At 38.1% G+C, this 14,106-nt stretch overlaps 1 protein-coding gene across 1 annotated transcript in view; it reads left to right on the forward strand.

Moving 5' to 3' along the window:
• NRG3 (neuregulin 3) overlaps positions 1–14,106 on the forward strand; it is a 1,124,911-nt gene that overhangs the window by 268,913 nt on the left and 841,892 nt on the right. The gene's annotated exons all lie outside the window — the stretch shown is intronic.

Here is a 14,106-nt window from a genome sequence, read left to right on the forward strand (position 1 = left end):
AAGTGTTTGGTAATGACATGTCAGATAAGGGACTTATATCTAGAATTTATAAAATACTTGAGCACCACAACAAGATAAAGGTAAACAATCCAATATTGATAAATGGGCACAGGATATGAACAGATACTTCACCATAGAAGGCATTCAGATGACCAACAAGCACATGAAGAAATGTTCAAAATCCCAAGCTCTGAGAGAGATGCAAATCAAAATAACTATGAGTTATCATCTCACCCATGTACGAATTGCAGAATTTGACAGAACAGCAAGAAACAAATGCTGGAGAGGTTGTGGAGAAACTGGAACCCTTATTCATTGTTGGTGGAAGTGTAAAATGGTGCCACCACTGTGGAAAGTGGTGTGACGCTTTCTTAAGCTAGATTTTGACATCTAGGATATAATTTAGGAAAATAGTATACAAGATTGGACCCTGAGGATGAATTTTCAAATATGGTAAGATAATTTTTGTTGTGTTTTTATTTTTTTAATTTGCGTATTATAATGCCTTTAAAAGATGTATCATGTTAGGGAAGTCTGCTGTTAGGACCTCTCTGGAGTACTGAAGAGCAATGGTGTCACTCTGGAGATTAAGGTGTATCTGATACAGGCCAGGGTCTTTGCCATTTCTTGCTATGCATCAGAGAGCTGGACACTAGGGATGATAAAAGGAGAATTGATGCCTTTGAGCTGTGGTGCTGGAGAAGAGTATTGAATATACCATGGACTGCTAAGAAAACGACAGGTTCATCTGGGAGAGGGTGAAACCAGGCTGCTCCTTGGACACAAGGATTCTGGAGCTTTGTCTGACATAATTTGGACATTTTCCAAGGGGGAATCAGTCCTTGGAGTGTGACGTCATGCTTGGGTGGGTGGAGGGACAGTGCAGGAGAGGAAGACGCTCTATGAGTTGGAATGAATCAGTGACTGGAGTAATGGGGGTGGGTGTGTCAGAGACAGTGAGACTGGCACAGGACAGAACGTGGTTTAAGGCTGTTATACATAGGGCCACTCTGAGTCACAGGCAACTTGATGGCACATAACAACTAACAGCAACAAACAAGATCATTTTTAACTGCCATTGAATTGGCCATGTCAATGTAGATGCTATACATAAAACACAAAATGCTTCCTGATCCTGTAGTGTTTCCATAACAGACCAGTATGATCCAGTTTTTTAGTGATAATTTTTAGAAGTAAACAGTCAGCTCTTTCTTCCTAAAACATATTAGGTTGGAAGAAATAAAGAAGTAAGATATATGAGCAGAAATTTCAAAAAGTATCCTGAGAAGACAGAGAAAAGCATTATAATGAAATGTGTAAATATCTGGAGTTAGAAAACCAGAGGGCTAAAATGGTTGACATTTCTGAAGCTAAGGGAAAAATTTTCGCAAGCTAAAATGTTTGAGAAAAGAATTTAAGCCTTATACCATAGGGGAAGATTTTTTTTGGGGGGGTGGAATTCTAGAATCATGTAGTATGTATTTTTATAAAAAAGGTGGAGTGGAAAGGATATAGAGTGTCAGGTTACAGGGGAAAAAAAACCAAAACAGTGCATACCATTTCAGGAGATAGCCTATGATGAAATACTGAAGGGGAAAGTGCAAACTGTACTGAACATATTGAGGAAAGCCTCCAGTCAGGACTTGACAGAATAACAGTTGAAATGTTTACACACACACACACACACACACACACACACACACACACACACACACACACACACATCACTAGTTTTGCTTCTCTGTAGAACTCAGGCTAAGACAACATGTTGGAAAGGTTGATGAAAAAGAGGAAGACTCTCAATGAGATGGACTGACATAGTGGCTACAAGAGTGAACCCAAACATAGTGATAATGATGTGAGATGACACAGGAGCTATGCAGAGGACTGCTATGAGTCAGAATCATCATGAGAACACATAAAAACAATAGCGTTTATTTAAAATATGAAATTGGAAAGGCTTGCTTATTTATTTTGCCACATTTTAGTAGCAAAGTTATAAAGAACAAAAAAGTTGTCATTTTTATCAACAGTAGTACTTTGTTATTTCCGTTGTCTAATTCCTGTTGCCGTATTGGTGTTGTGTCATTCCTATTTCTTTTCCTTTGATTGATACTACACTATGAGGTATCAGTTGTTGTCAGATACCATTGAGTTGAATATGATTCAGAATGACCCTATTAGCAACAGATCTGAACCCTATCATATCCTTTGTCATTGAAATAATCTCTAACACACTTGAGACCATTGCTGCAGTCACTGTATCAATCCACCTGTTTGAGAATGGTCCTCTCTTTTTCTCTCTCTTCACCTTCCCAAGCATGATGTCCTAATGAATAGCCTATCCTAGCAATGTGTGCAAAGTCTCAATCACAACATGACAAATACTCCATAATGCCACTGTTATAAAATAGGACTGACATCGGGTTTAGGGGCAAAACTAAGAAAAGAGGGAATTCTCGATTGGTTTGTTGTGGAGCTCAAATAAAATACCATATATAAGGAGCTTAACACTGGGGAAAAAACCCAGAAAACACCAGACACAAAAACAAACAACCAACCAACCAACCAACCAGTGTACACTGCATTGAAACAGATGAAGGAGAGTACTATGTAAAAGGGATATATAATTAGGTATTATTTGCATGAAAGGGTCCAGAATAAGAGCTACATAGTATGGGGGAAAGGATTGTATAGCAATGAAGGGGGGGTTTTTTGGTTTGTTTTTGGGGTTTTTTTGGGGTTTTTTTCTCAGGGAGAAAAGCAAACTGCGGGGGAAGGAGTAGGCAGGGAGGAAAATGTGAGAAAATATGAATGGAAATCCAAGTTCTCTATACTCTTTCATTAAAATCTTAATTAAAAAAAAAGACATATTGCACTGGTAAAATCTCCTGTCAGGGACCTCTCTAGAGTACTGAAAATCAACGTTGTCAGTCTAGAGACTAAAGTATGTCTGATCCAGGACGTGGTCTTTGCAATTAATTGCTATGCATCAGAGAGCTGAACAATGACGAAGAATGGCCGAAGAAGAATTGATGCATTCAAATTGTGATGCTGGGGAAGAGTCTTGAACATACCATGGACTGCTAAGAAAACAAACAGATCTATCTTGAAAAGGGTGAAACCAAGTTTCTCCTTAGAGGCTAGGATTTTGCCACTCCATCTTTCACATACTTTGGGCATGTGACCAGGAGGGACCAGTCCTTGGAGAAGGACATTATGTTCTGAATGGTGGATGGATAGCAGAGGAGAGGAAGACCCCGGATGAGACTGATAAAGTAACTGGGGCAGTGGGGATAGATATGTTGGAATCAATAAGACTGCCTAACGACAGGGAAGGCTTCAGAGTTGTAGTAGATAGGGTCACTGTAAGTTGCAGGTGACTCAACAGCACAGCAACAACAACATCCTGAATTTATAAATATTATTCTCCATCCCTACTCAGAAAATTTAAATAAAGGTGAACAGTTGCTTACATATTCAATTACTGAATATCTTATATTTTGTGCATGATTTTTTTGTTCTATTATCCTAATTTCTTATATATGAGAAGTATTCTCATTATTTCCAGGTTGTCATTTCTATTATTTATTTGTTTATACTATTGTTTATTTGTTTATACCTTTACCAACATATGTTGCTTATTTATGCAGCTTTTTATTAAAGTGTGATACAGAGAAAGCAAATTCTTTTTCTACTTTAAAATAGCTTTGATGGAGACTGACCTGTAACTTAACCATATATTTTTAGAAAAAGTTATAATTTTTAGTAGATTTTCTTCATTTTGGTTTACCTTGTGAGAGTTGCAACAATCTGACTTTAAAACTTTTGAGTTCTAAATGATCTCCCACAGAACTGTAAGGAAATAGTAAAATGCTCTATATTTCTCTTTCTCTTTCTCCTACCTCCTCCCTTTCCTCTTTTTTTTCTGAGTATACTGTATTATTTAAACATTAATGTCTTATTTGCTATTTGTATTTTTAAATGTATTCAACACATACTCACTAAAAGTGCGCTGTGTTACAGTTTTGGAGAATCTCATGATAAATAAAATGGAGTATCTCATGTGGCAAGGATGAAAGAATTGTGAAGAAATTTACACAATGATTATATTTTATAATACAAACAATGACTTGATAGCACATTTGTAGCATCCCCTCCAAGACTCCTCTACCCTCAGTCTTCAGCATGTGTCCAGGGATGTAGGGATGGAAAGACTGTTACTAATGGAGTTTGAGTGGCTAGGATATTTAATATGAGAAACTATGTGAGCAGGTACCTTAGGAGAGACCTATTTGTTGTAAACAGATGTTCTCAAAGAGTGTTCAGTTGAAAATTATTTGCTGTGGATATTTGATGAGTATGTTACATTGAAGAAGCCCTTGTGAAATGATGTGTAGCATATTGCACTTAAAAGTTCAGTAGTTCTAAACCAGCCAATCCGTGAAAGAAATAAGATCAGTTTCTTACCATAAAGATCTACAGCCTTGGAAACTTAACATTTGGTGGCTGTGGGTTCAGCATGAGATGATAAATAAAGGAAATCTGGTGGTGCAGTAGTTAAGCATTTGGCTATAAACTGGAAGACTGGTGTTTCAACCAGTCTAAGAGCTACTTCTGTAAAGAGTATAGGCTAGGAAACTCAATGGGACAATTCCATTATGCCGTATTAGATTGTTATGTCTCAGGATAAACTCCATTGCACCTAATGACAGCACACTAAATACAAGAATGTCACAATAATTGAGAACAAGAGACTACCAGCTAGGCAGCCTTAATTCTGCACCTGACCTGCTTTGCATACCTTGGCCAGCGTGTATGAATGTATGATGCAGTTGCTGGCAAGGACCTTCCTCCTGTTAACAGAGACAGAAAGCCACTCTGCGAATGCCTGCTTCTCATGTTCCATCCAGTGTTTTTGTTGCCTTGAAAGATTGTTACTGTTCTTTGTCCCAGTCCTGAAAGTATCTTTTTACCTTGTTACAAACCACTGAATAGAGTAGTTCAAGTACTGGGCCAAGTGAAGTATAAATACTTTTCAATATTCCAAAAGATTTATGAAAGCCTATAATTTTGGGGGGATTCTCAGAATGGGATGAGCTTGTTTGATATTCAGTATAACTTCAGGTAGTATATGAGCCTTGCTCAACCAGTCAATTCCTAGGAATTTACTGATATTCCAGGATGCTGGTGTCTTCTCCTTTTGGGATATTTGCAATCAATTTTCTATCTTCTTGTTGTTAGATGCTGTTGAATATGATTCATAATGACCCTGTGAAATATAATAATGATCAGTTGTGAAATCTGTCATATCCTGTGTTATCTTCTTAATCGCTTATTATAGTCACTGTATCAATCCATCATGTTGCAAATTTTCCCCTCCTTTGTTGACCCACCATTTTTCCAAGCATGATGTCTTTTTCCAAGGACCAGCCTCTCCTAAGAACATGCCCAATGTATGTGAGAGGAAGTTTCACCATCCTTCCCTCTAAGGAGTGGCCTAGCTTCATTCTCTCCAAAATATATTTGTTCATTATTTTGATAGTCCATGGAATATTTAATACTCTTCTTCAGCACCACAACTCAGAGGCATCAATTGTCTTCTGCCATTTAAGTGACTATCCAATTCTCAGATGCATAGCAAGTAAATGAAAAGATCATGATTTGGATCAGGCACACTTTAATCTTTAAACTTGCTCTTCATTATGTTGGAGAGGTCCCCAACTGCCAACTTTCCCGATAGAACATGCCTTTTGATTTGTCGATTATTTTTTCCTCTAGAAGGGTGATTAGAACATCTAGACAATCCTGTAACAGACAAACACATTTAACAGTTAATAAGATTCCATCAGCATACTAAAATCAATACAGAATAGCAGGTAAAAGAACCAGAGTGAGATCCCTAGCAACCACCCCATGGCAGGTGATGAGGAGTTACAAATATCTCTGGGGCAACACTAAGAATGTCTACCATTCCATCTCCCAGGGGAAGGTAAGCTGATGCTGTCTCATAGAAGGCAGTAATCCCAGAAGGCAGTATTGATGCTCTGGTTTCAGATTCTACCAAAGATAGAATTCTTCCAAAAGTAGAAATCATAGACTAAAGACTGCCCATTAACTATCATATTTAACCATTTGAGCATCAGGGTGGTTAAATAATTGGAAAAGGCCACAAACACAGCAAATATGGAAAACAAGTGAGATTTAAACTTATGAGTCAAATACAAAATTTATATGTATAACCATTATGCTGTGCCCTCTCTCACATTTCTAGATTCAGCAGGGAAAATAAGTTAAAGAATGTTGTGTTAAAGCTTCTTGCAAGATAGGATACCACTGGCAAAATGTGATTTATTGGGTTGGATCCAGGCTATTGATACTTCATATTCATTTAGGGTGCATACACACCTTGTCAGAATTAACTCATAATTGACCCTTCGGCATGTTTCTGAAGCTGTAAATTGCATGAAAGAAGTCTGGTCATTTTTCTCCTGTGGAGCCACTGGTGGATTTGAATCACCCAAGAGGCATGGCATTTGGGTGAACAGCACAACTCCTTATAGACTACACTTCTAGAATTCCTTTGTAAAGGAAATGGTACTTATAAATAAATGTTTGTTATATTGTACCCAGTCTTTGTGACCACATTCATTTAAAAGTCCATTAGAGTCATAGAGTCATAGAGAATATTCCTTTACATCCACTGTCTCAGCTGGCTAATTGTTGCTGGAGAACCAGAAAGTCCTTCTAACATGCATCTGTCAATTTGTTGTACTGAGGTTATTTACATGTTGCTATGATGCTACAAGCTATGCCACTAGTCTTTCAAATAATAATCAGGGCGCCCCTAAGTGACAGTTATCATTGGAGCTTCTAGACTGAGGCTCATTAAGAACAAAGACTTGGCAACCTAAATCTGAAAACTAGTCAATGAAAGCCTGATGGATCACAAGGTAATATTTTATCATATAGAACAGTAAGAGAAGCCCTAGGAGATAGAAGGCATTCAGAATAAATACATAATAGCCACAACAATGAACTGAAATATACTGAATATTTTGAAGATGGACAGAATTCCATTTTATTATAAGTAAGTTTGTCACAGGGCAGAGCCAACTTAAAGAAAATTTTAAAAAAATCAGCTGTGACTTAGACTCTTCACACATTGGAAAGTGTGCATAAATGAGATTTCAATGGCATACCTTGATATCTCTATCAAAGTGCAGGAGTTTGAGCCTCATTTTGCAATTAGTAACTCTCAAAAGTTGAGGTTTTAATTTTGTTTTGTTTACTGTGGCATAAAGGCTACCCTTTTAACTGTGAGTACCACAATGAATTATGGTTAACCTTGAAAAGAATGGGGATCCCAGAACACCTAATTGTGCACAAGCAAAACTGTACTTGAACCAGGAAGCAGATGTCAGAACAGAGCAAAGAAACACTGCATAGTTCAAAATCCGGAAAGAAGTGCATCAGGGATGCATCCTGTCTCAGTATCTTTTCAGTTTTTATGCAGAACAGATCATTAGGGAGGGAGGCCAAACTTTATGAGGAGGAACATGGCATCAGGAGTGGAGATTATGCAGATGATATAACTTTGCTTGCAGATACTGAGGAGGACCTGAAGTGTTTACTGCAGAAGGTCAAGGACTTCAGTCTCTAATATGGATTGAAGCTCAACATCACGACTGGGCCAATTGGCAGCACCATGGTAAACAGAGAAGAGATTGAAATTGATAATAATTTAATCTTACTTGGGTTCCACAATTAATAGTCATAGCACCAGCCATTAGGAAATCAAAAGACATATTGCATTGGGAAATTCCATTCTCAGGGACCTCTCCAGAGTGCAAAAGAGCAATGATGTCAGAATGGAGACTAAAGTGCATCTGATCCAGTCCCTGGTCTTTGAAAATACTTACTGCACAGCAGAGAGCTGGACAGTGACTAAAGTTGGAAAAGGAAGACTCAATACAATTGACTTGTAGTGCTGGAGAAGAGTATTGAATATACCATGGACTTCCAAGAGAACAAGCAAGTCTAGCCTGGACAAGGTGAAACTAAGTTGCTCCTCGGCAGCAAGGATTTTGAAACTCTTCACATACCCTGGACATGTTGACAGTATGGACCAGCCTTTGCAGAAGGATATCATGCTTGGAAGGGTGGAGGGACAGTGCAGAAGAGGAAGACCTCGGAGGAGATGTATTGACACAGTTACTGGGGCAATGAGATTAGGTGTTTTGGAGTCAGTGAGACTGGCTCAGGATAGGGCAGAGTTCAGTGCTATTGTGCATAGGGTCACTGTGAGTTGCTGGTGACTGGACAACAACAATGGAAAAATGAGCACGTATTGGAATGTTTTATTTCATTCATTCACTAGTGTGACTATAAACATAGAAGCAAACTACTAATGCTTTTAAAAGAGTTTAGTGGACAAGTTTCAGAAATTTTATGTTGTAAATTACTTTTATTTTCCTGGCAACATTCATGTTAGATTTTTTAAAATTTAAAACTCACTGACACTGTGCTAGAAGAAGGTGGTGTGTTTTTTTTTTTCTTCTTACAATGTTTAGGTTAATTTTCTCTACTTTTTTTACCCAGTAGCTCTAGGTGCAATTGCATGTTTTAATATTGTCTATAGAAATTCACTATAAGAGTACAGTTGATACTATGTGTTCAAAAAAGGGAGAAAGATAATGACAAGGGTTTTTTTTTAACTTGGTTATGAATTCAGATAGTGAAAAAGTAAGAATAACACATACTCTGAAAATATATGTTGGTTATGGCATTTACTTTTCTTAAACACTCTGTTTTCTGGGGCAGGCCAAGAGTTGGGGTTTAACAGTGCAAAAGGAGCAATAGAAATGTAAAGAAAATTGAGTCTAACTAATATTAACTTCACAAAGGTGATCTCTCCCTATCAATAACATCAGCTATATCTCCCCAACTCTGTTGCACCTACTTTACTAATCACTGGGTCCAAAATGTGCTGCCCATGACTCATGGACACGATTTTACTCACAGTTGTGGGGCTTATTATGGAAATAGGTTAATGGTGGAAAGACAAAGAATATCACAAAGTGCAAGTCCTGCAGTCACAAACCAGATTAACAGCAAGACACACTTCTTTAGGTAGTTTGTTAGTCAATGATTGAAAGTCCAGGTTAAGTACAACAACACAAATGCAAGAAGCCTCTGGTTTCCTCAATTGTCCAGCAAGCTATGTCTCATAGCAATCACAAGCCAGCTCTTCTTTCAGTTGTCCAACAACCAAAATCTTTAATTCTGACTCCGTCTCCAAGGCTCTGTCAGCTCTTCCTTGCCACAGTCTTTGCACAGTTTTACTGGCTCCCTATTGTTGACCCCACAACTGTTGATGATGTAGAAAACACAGATCAAACATGGACCATGTATCTGCAGTTGAGGAAGCTGGAGACCGTACCCCTAGAGAGGACTGAGGTGATGGCTAGGGAAACCATTTTCAAATGTTCTAACACCAAAGTAAGATACTTGAATATGGTGCCTACCTAGGATTTCACATCTGCCTTGAAAACTACCACAAATTAAGTAGTCCTATTTTAGTAAAGAAATAAAGATAGCAATTTTACAGATTTAGAAAAAAGCAGAATCTGTGTGGACTGAATCATGATGAGACATACGTAGTGTGAATGAGACAGTTACTCTGTGGCAAGATCTCAGGCATCTGTTTGTATTTCCTGTATAATTCCTACATTTGTCCCTTGCATGAACTGCATGACACTCCCTTGAAAGAAGAGTAGGTAAATAAATAAACCAGTCAACAAAGTAAATAAACCAAACCCCCAATTTGCCATATGTAGTGTATTCTGACATGCGGGAACTACTGGAAAGTATTGAAAGGGAGACTGGCCATTCAAGCAAGGTTCATACATTTAGATCCACATCAAACAGCAGGAAGGTGTTAGGATCAGGTAGATGAGGCCGAGGATGGTCTGTCACTCTCGGGTCAAAGGCATAGCCTTGAGAAACCTAAGGTTTGTTTCAGGAGAGCCACTGGAAAGTACAAAGTCTAGATATACAACAGGAAATAGGCATGTAGGAAGGAAATGGAAGGTGTAATCTGAGGTCTGCATCAGCGGGAGTATTATGCCTTCTGGTTCAAGCTTTCTGGCTGTCCCCAGTGCACAATTTAAAAATGTGAAACCATTACTCTTGTAATTGGCAACAGATATGCTTCCATCTTAGAGTCTTTATTTATATGATCCTGTTTTGAGTATTTTGATATTCTCATTCTTCTCAGTGTTAGCTTGTTGTAAAGGCCCTTGCATAGTCAATAGACAGTAGTAGATGTTTTTCTGGTATTCTCTACATTCAAAAACTCTATTATGTTCACATGAAACCTATACCTAGACCAAGAAGCTATTGTCTGAATGGACCAATGAAACATTAAATAGTTTAAAATTAGTAAAGATGTGTATCAGAAATTTATCCTTTCTCCATATCTATCAAATTTTTGTGCTGAGCAAATATTTGAGAAGGTGGACACTGTTAAGAAGAATGTGGCATCAGAATCAGAGGAAGGCTTAGCAACAGCCTTTTATTTAAATGGCATTACCTTGCCTGCTGAAAGTGAGAGCAACTTGAAACATTTGCTGCAGAAAATCAAAGAGCACACCTTACAATATGGGTTACATCTCAACCTCAAGAAGACAAAGATCCTTATCACTGGATTGATAGGCAACATCATAACAGATGGAGAGAGTATTGAAATTATTAATGATTTAATCATACTTGGTACCAGAAGTTGGGATATCAGGAGACATACTGCACTGGGCAAGTTCACTGGTAGGGAATTCTACAAATTACTGAGGAAGAAGAATGTCAGCTTAGAGTCTAAGGTGCATCTGCTTCAGAAAATGGTCTTTTCAACTACTTGCCATGCATTCGAGAACTAAACAATTAATAAGAATTGCAGAGAGATTGGTGCTTTTGAGTTATTATGTTGGAGAAGAAGACTGAATATCAGATGGACTGTCAAAAAACTAAACAGACATGTCCTAGAAAAAAGTGCAGCCAGAATGCTTCTTAGAAGCAAAGATGAAACTCTATCTCCTATACTTTGGGCATGTTGTTAGGAGAGGTTATTCCTTGGAAAGGGACACAATGAAAAGCAGAGGAACACCCTCAAAGAGATAAATTGACACAGTGATTATAATAATGGGCTCATGTGTGTCAGAGATGATGTGGATGGTTCAGGATAGAACAGAGATCAGATCTGTTGCTCATGGGTTTGCTGAGTTATACTCAACTAAATTGTATCTAACAAGAGCAAGTTTGAGAGTAGTCCACGTGCGGTTAAAGTGATCTACATGCTTGGTCAGGTAGGTAGGCCTGGCAATCTGCTGTTAAAAATAGCAGCTCAGTCCTTGAAAATCTAGAATAGAGTTCTACTCTGACACATCTAGGGTCACCATAAATCAAAGGTGTCTGAACATACTGCGAAAGTGGTTGGAGAAGTTCACTTCCAGGTGAGGCCAATTGATTGTTGTTGCTGTTAGGTGCCGTTGAGTTGAGCATGACCTATAGTAACCCTGTGAACAACAGGTCTGAACATTGTTCTATCATGTACCATCCTTACACTTCCTGACACACTAGAGCCAATTGCTGCAGTCTCTGTATCAATCCACCTGATCAAGAGTCTTCCTTTCCTTTGCTGACCTTCTGCCTTTCGAAGCATCATGTTCCTTGGCAAGAAATAGCCCCTCTCAGCAACATGCCTGAAGTATGTGAGGTGAAGTCTCATCCTTGCCTCCAAAAAGCATTCTGGCTGCAGCTACACCCTCTCCAAGACATATTTGTTTGTTTTCTTGACCATCCGTGGGATGTTTAGTACTCTTCTCTAATACCACAGCTCAAAGGCATCAGTTCCTCTTCTGTCCTTATTCATTGTCCAGCTCTCCGAGTCATAGCAAGTGATCAAAAAGACTATGTCCTGAATCAGACACACCTTAGTCTTCAACCTTACATCATTATCCTCGATACTTTGGAGAGGTCCTTAAATGCCAACTTTTTCAGTGCTATTCATCTCTTGATTTCTTGACTGCTGATACCAAGGGTATGTGAATCCAAGGAAAATTAAGTTCTTGATAATGTCAGTTTCCTCCATCTATCATGATGTTGCCTGTTAATGAAAAGAATATTTATCTTCTTGACAATGAGATGCAATCCATATTGAAGTCTGTATTTGTTGATCTTCTGCAACAAGTACTTCAAGTACTCCTCATTTTCAGTAAGCAAGGTTGTGTCATCTGCATAACACAGGTTATTGATGAGTCTGCCTCCAATACTGATGCTACATCCTTCTTCACAGAGTCCAGCTTCTCAAATAATTTGTTCAGCATACACACTGAGTATCTGCAGACAGAATGCAACTCTGACACACTCCCTTCCTAATTTAAAACCATGCAGTGGTCCACTGCTTTGTTTGCACTGAAGCCTCCTTGTCTAGGTATAGGTTTCACATGAGCACAGTTAAGTGCCCTGGGATTCCCATTCTTCTCAATGTTAGCCATAACTTACTATATATAGTATTAACTACCGTACTTCCTTTAAAATGTGAAAAATCCAAATGTGAAAATAATCTCTTGGCTTTTTCTTTAGAAGCGAGTAGGATACTTGGTCAGACTAGAACCAGATTTTCCGTTTTAAAATTAGAGTTTGAAGGCAAGACCTTTAAATTTCTCCTAATTTTATTGGCATGTCTCCTATAAGCCTTTTCTATATCTTCTTAGGAAGGAGCTCTGGAATAGCTTTTGGGAATTGTGCTATTAAACCAAAGGCAGTTAGAATCCAATTTACAGCCTCTGAAAACCTGCTCAGAGTGGGTTCTAAATCAATAGCAATGAATTTTGAGAGTGTGAGCTCAGCCTCGTTGTGAAGAATACTGTGTATTAACAAACATGAGATGAAATTCTGTTTACTAGTGGCATGACATTGAATATAAGTAAAAAAACCCTTACTCTCTGAACCTCAGTATTCTTACCTATAAAACATTGTTGTTATGTTCATACCGTAATGTCTTCTTCCAAAGATTAGTCGCTCCTGAAAATATTCCCAAAGTATATGAGCCAAAGAGTCTCCATATTTTCTTCTGAAGAGCACTCTACATTTCCTTCAAGACATATTAGTTTGGTTTTGTTACAGTCTTGCGCTATGCAGTACCCTTCACCAAAACCAAAGTTAAAAGGCATCCTTCTTTTTTTCTTCCTTATTTATTGTCTAGTTTTCAGATGTGTAAGAAACAATTGAAAATACCATGACTTAGATAGGCACACCTTACCTTATCTTTTAAACTGACATCCTTGCTCCATAGCACTTTTAGAGTCCCTTGACAGTAGATTTTCCAAATACAACACACCTTTTAATTACTTGATTATTCTTACCAGGGAGTTGATTATAGATCCAAGTCAGTTGAAATCACTAACAACTTCACTTTTTCTCTATCTGTCATGGTGTTGCCTATTGGTTCTGTGGTGAGGATTTTTTTTTTATTGAGATGTAAACCATTTTGAAGACTGTGGTCTGTGATCAGTGCCTGTTAGATCAAGCCTGCTGAAGATCTGAAGACTTCAATAAAAGGAGAACATTGGAGTTTTATATTTTCCTGCTCCAGTAAAAACTTGAGGTACAGAGTTCCCAAACAAGACCACAGTGATTTTCTCACTACTGTGCTTCTTGACTTATTTTTAAAAATATTTGTTTGTTTGAAATTCTGAAAAAAAAAATTCTGGCTATGGGGGTGAAGAGGTGTATGTGTGCAGAAATAGGAGATGGGTCAGGGCAACTGGCTGTGTCTGACCTCAGTTTAAAAGTTCTCTACAGTGACAAAGAGAATACAGAACTGGAGCTGAGAAAAACAATACCCTTCACAATAGCTAATCATAAGATTAAATGCTTAGGAGCAAACCTAATCAGAAGCACTAGGATCTAGTCAAGGAAAATTACGGAACATTATTACGAGAAACAAAGGTAGACATGGAGAAGTGGAAGAATATCCCTTGCTCATGGATAGGAAGACTCAATATTGTGAAAATGACAATTCTACCAAGGGCAATTTACACATTCAAT

Source organism: Elephantulus edwardii, unplaced genomic scaffold (assembly GCF_000299155.1).
Source record: "Elephantulus edwardii isolate Elephantulus edwardi_28Jun2011 unplaced genomic scaffold, EleEdw1.0 scaffold00421, whole genome shotgun sequence".
Lineage (NCBI taxonomy): Eukaryota > Metazoa > Chordata > Mammalia > Macroscelidea > Macroscelididae > Elephantulus > Elephantulus edwardii.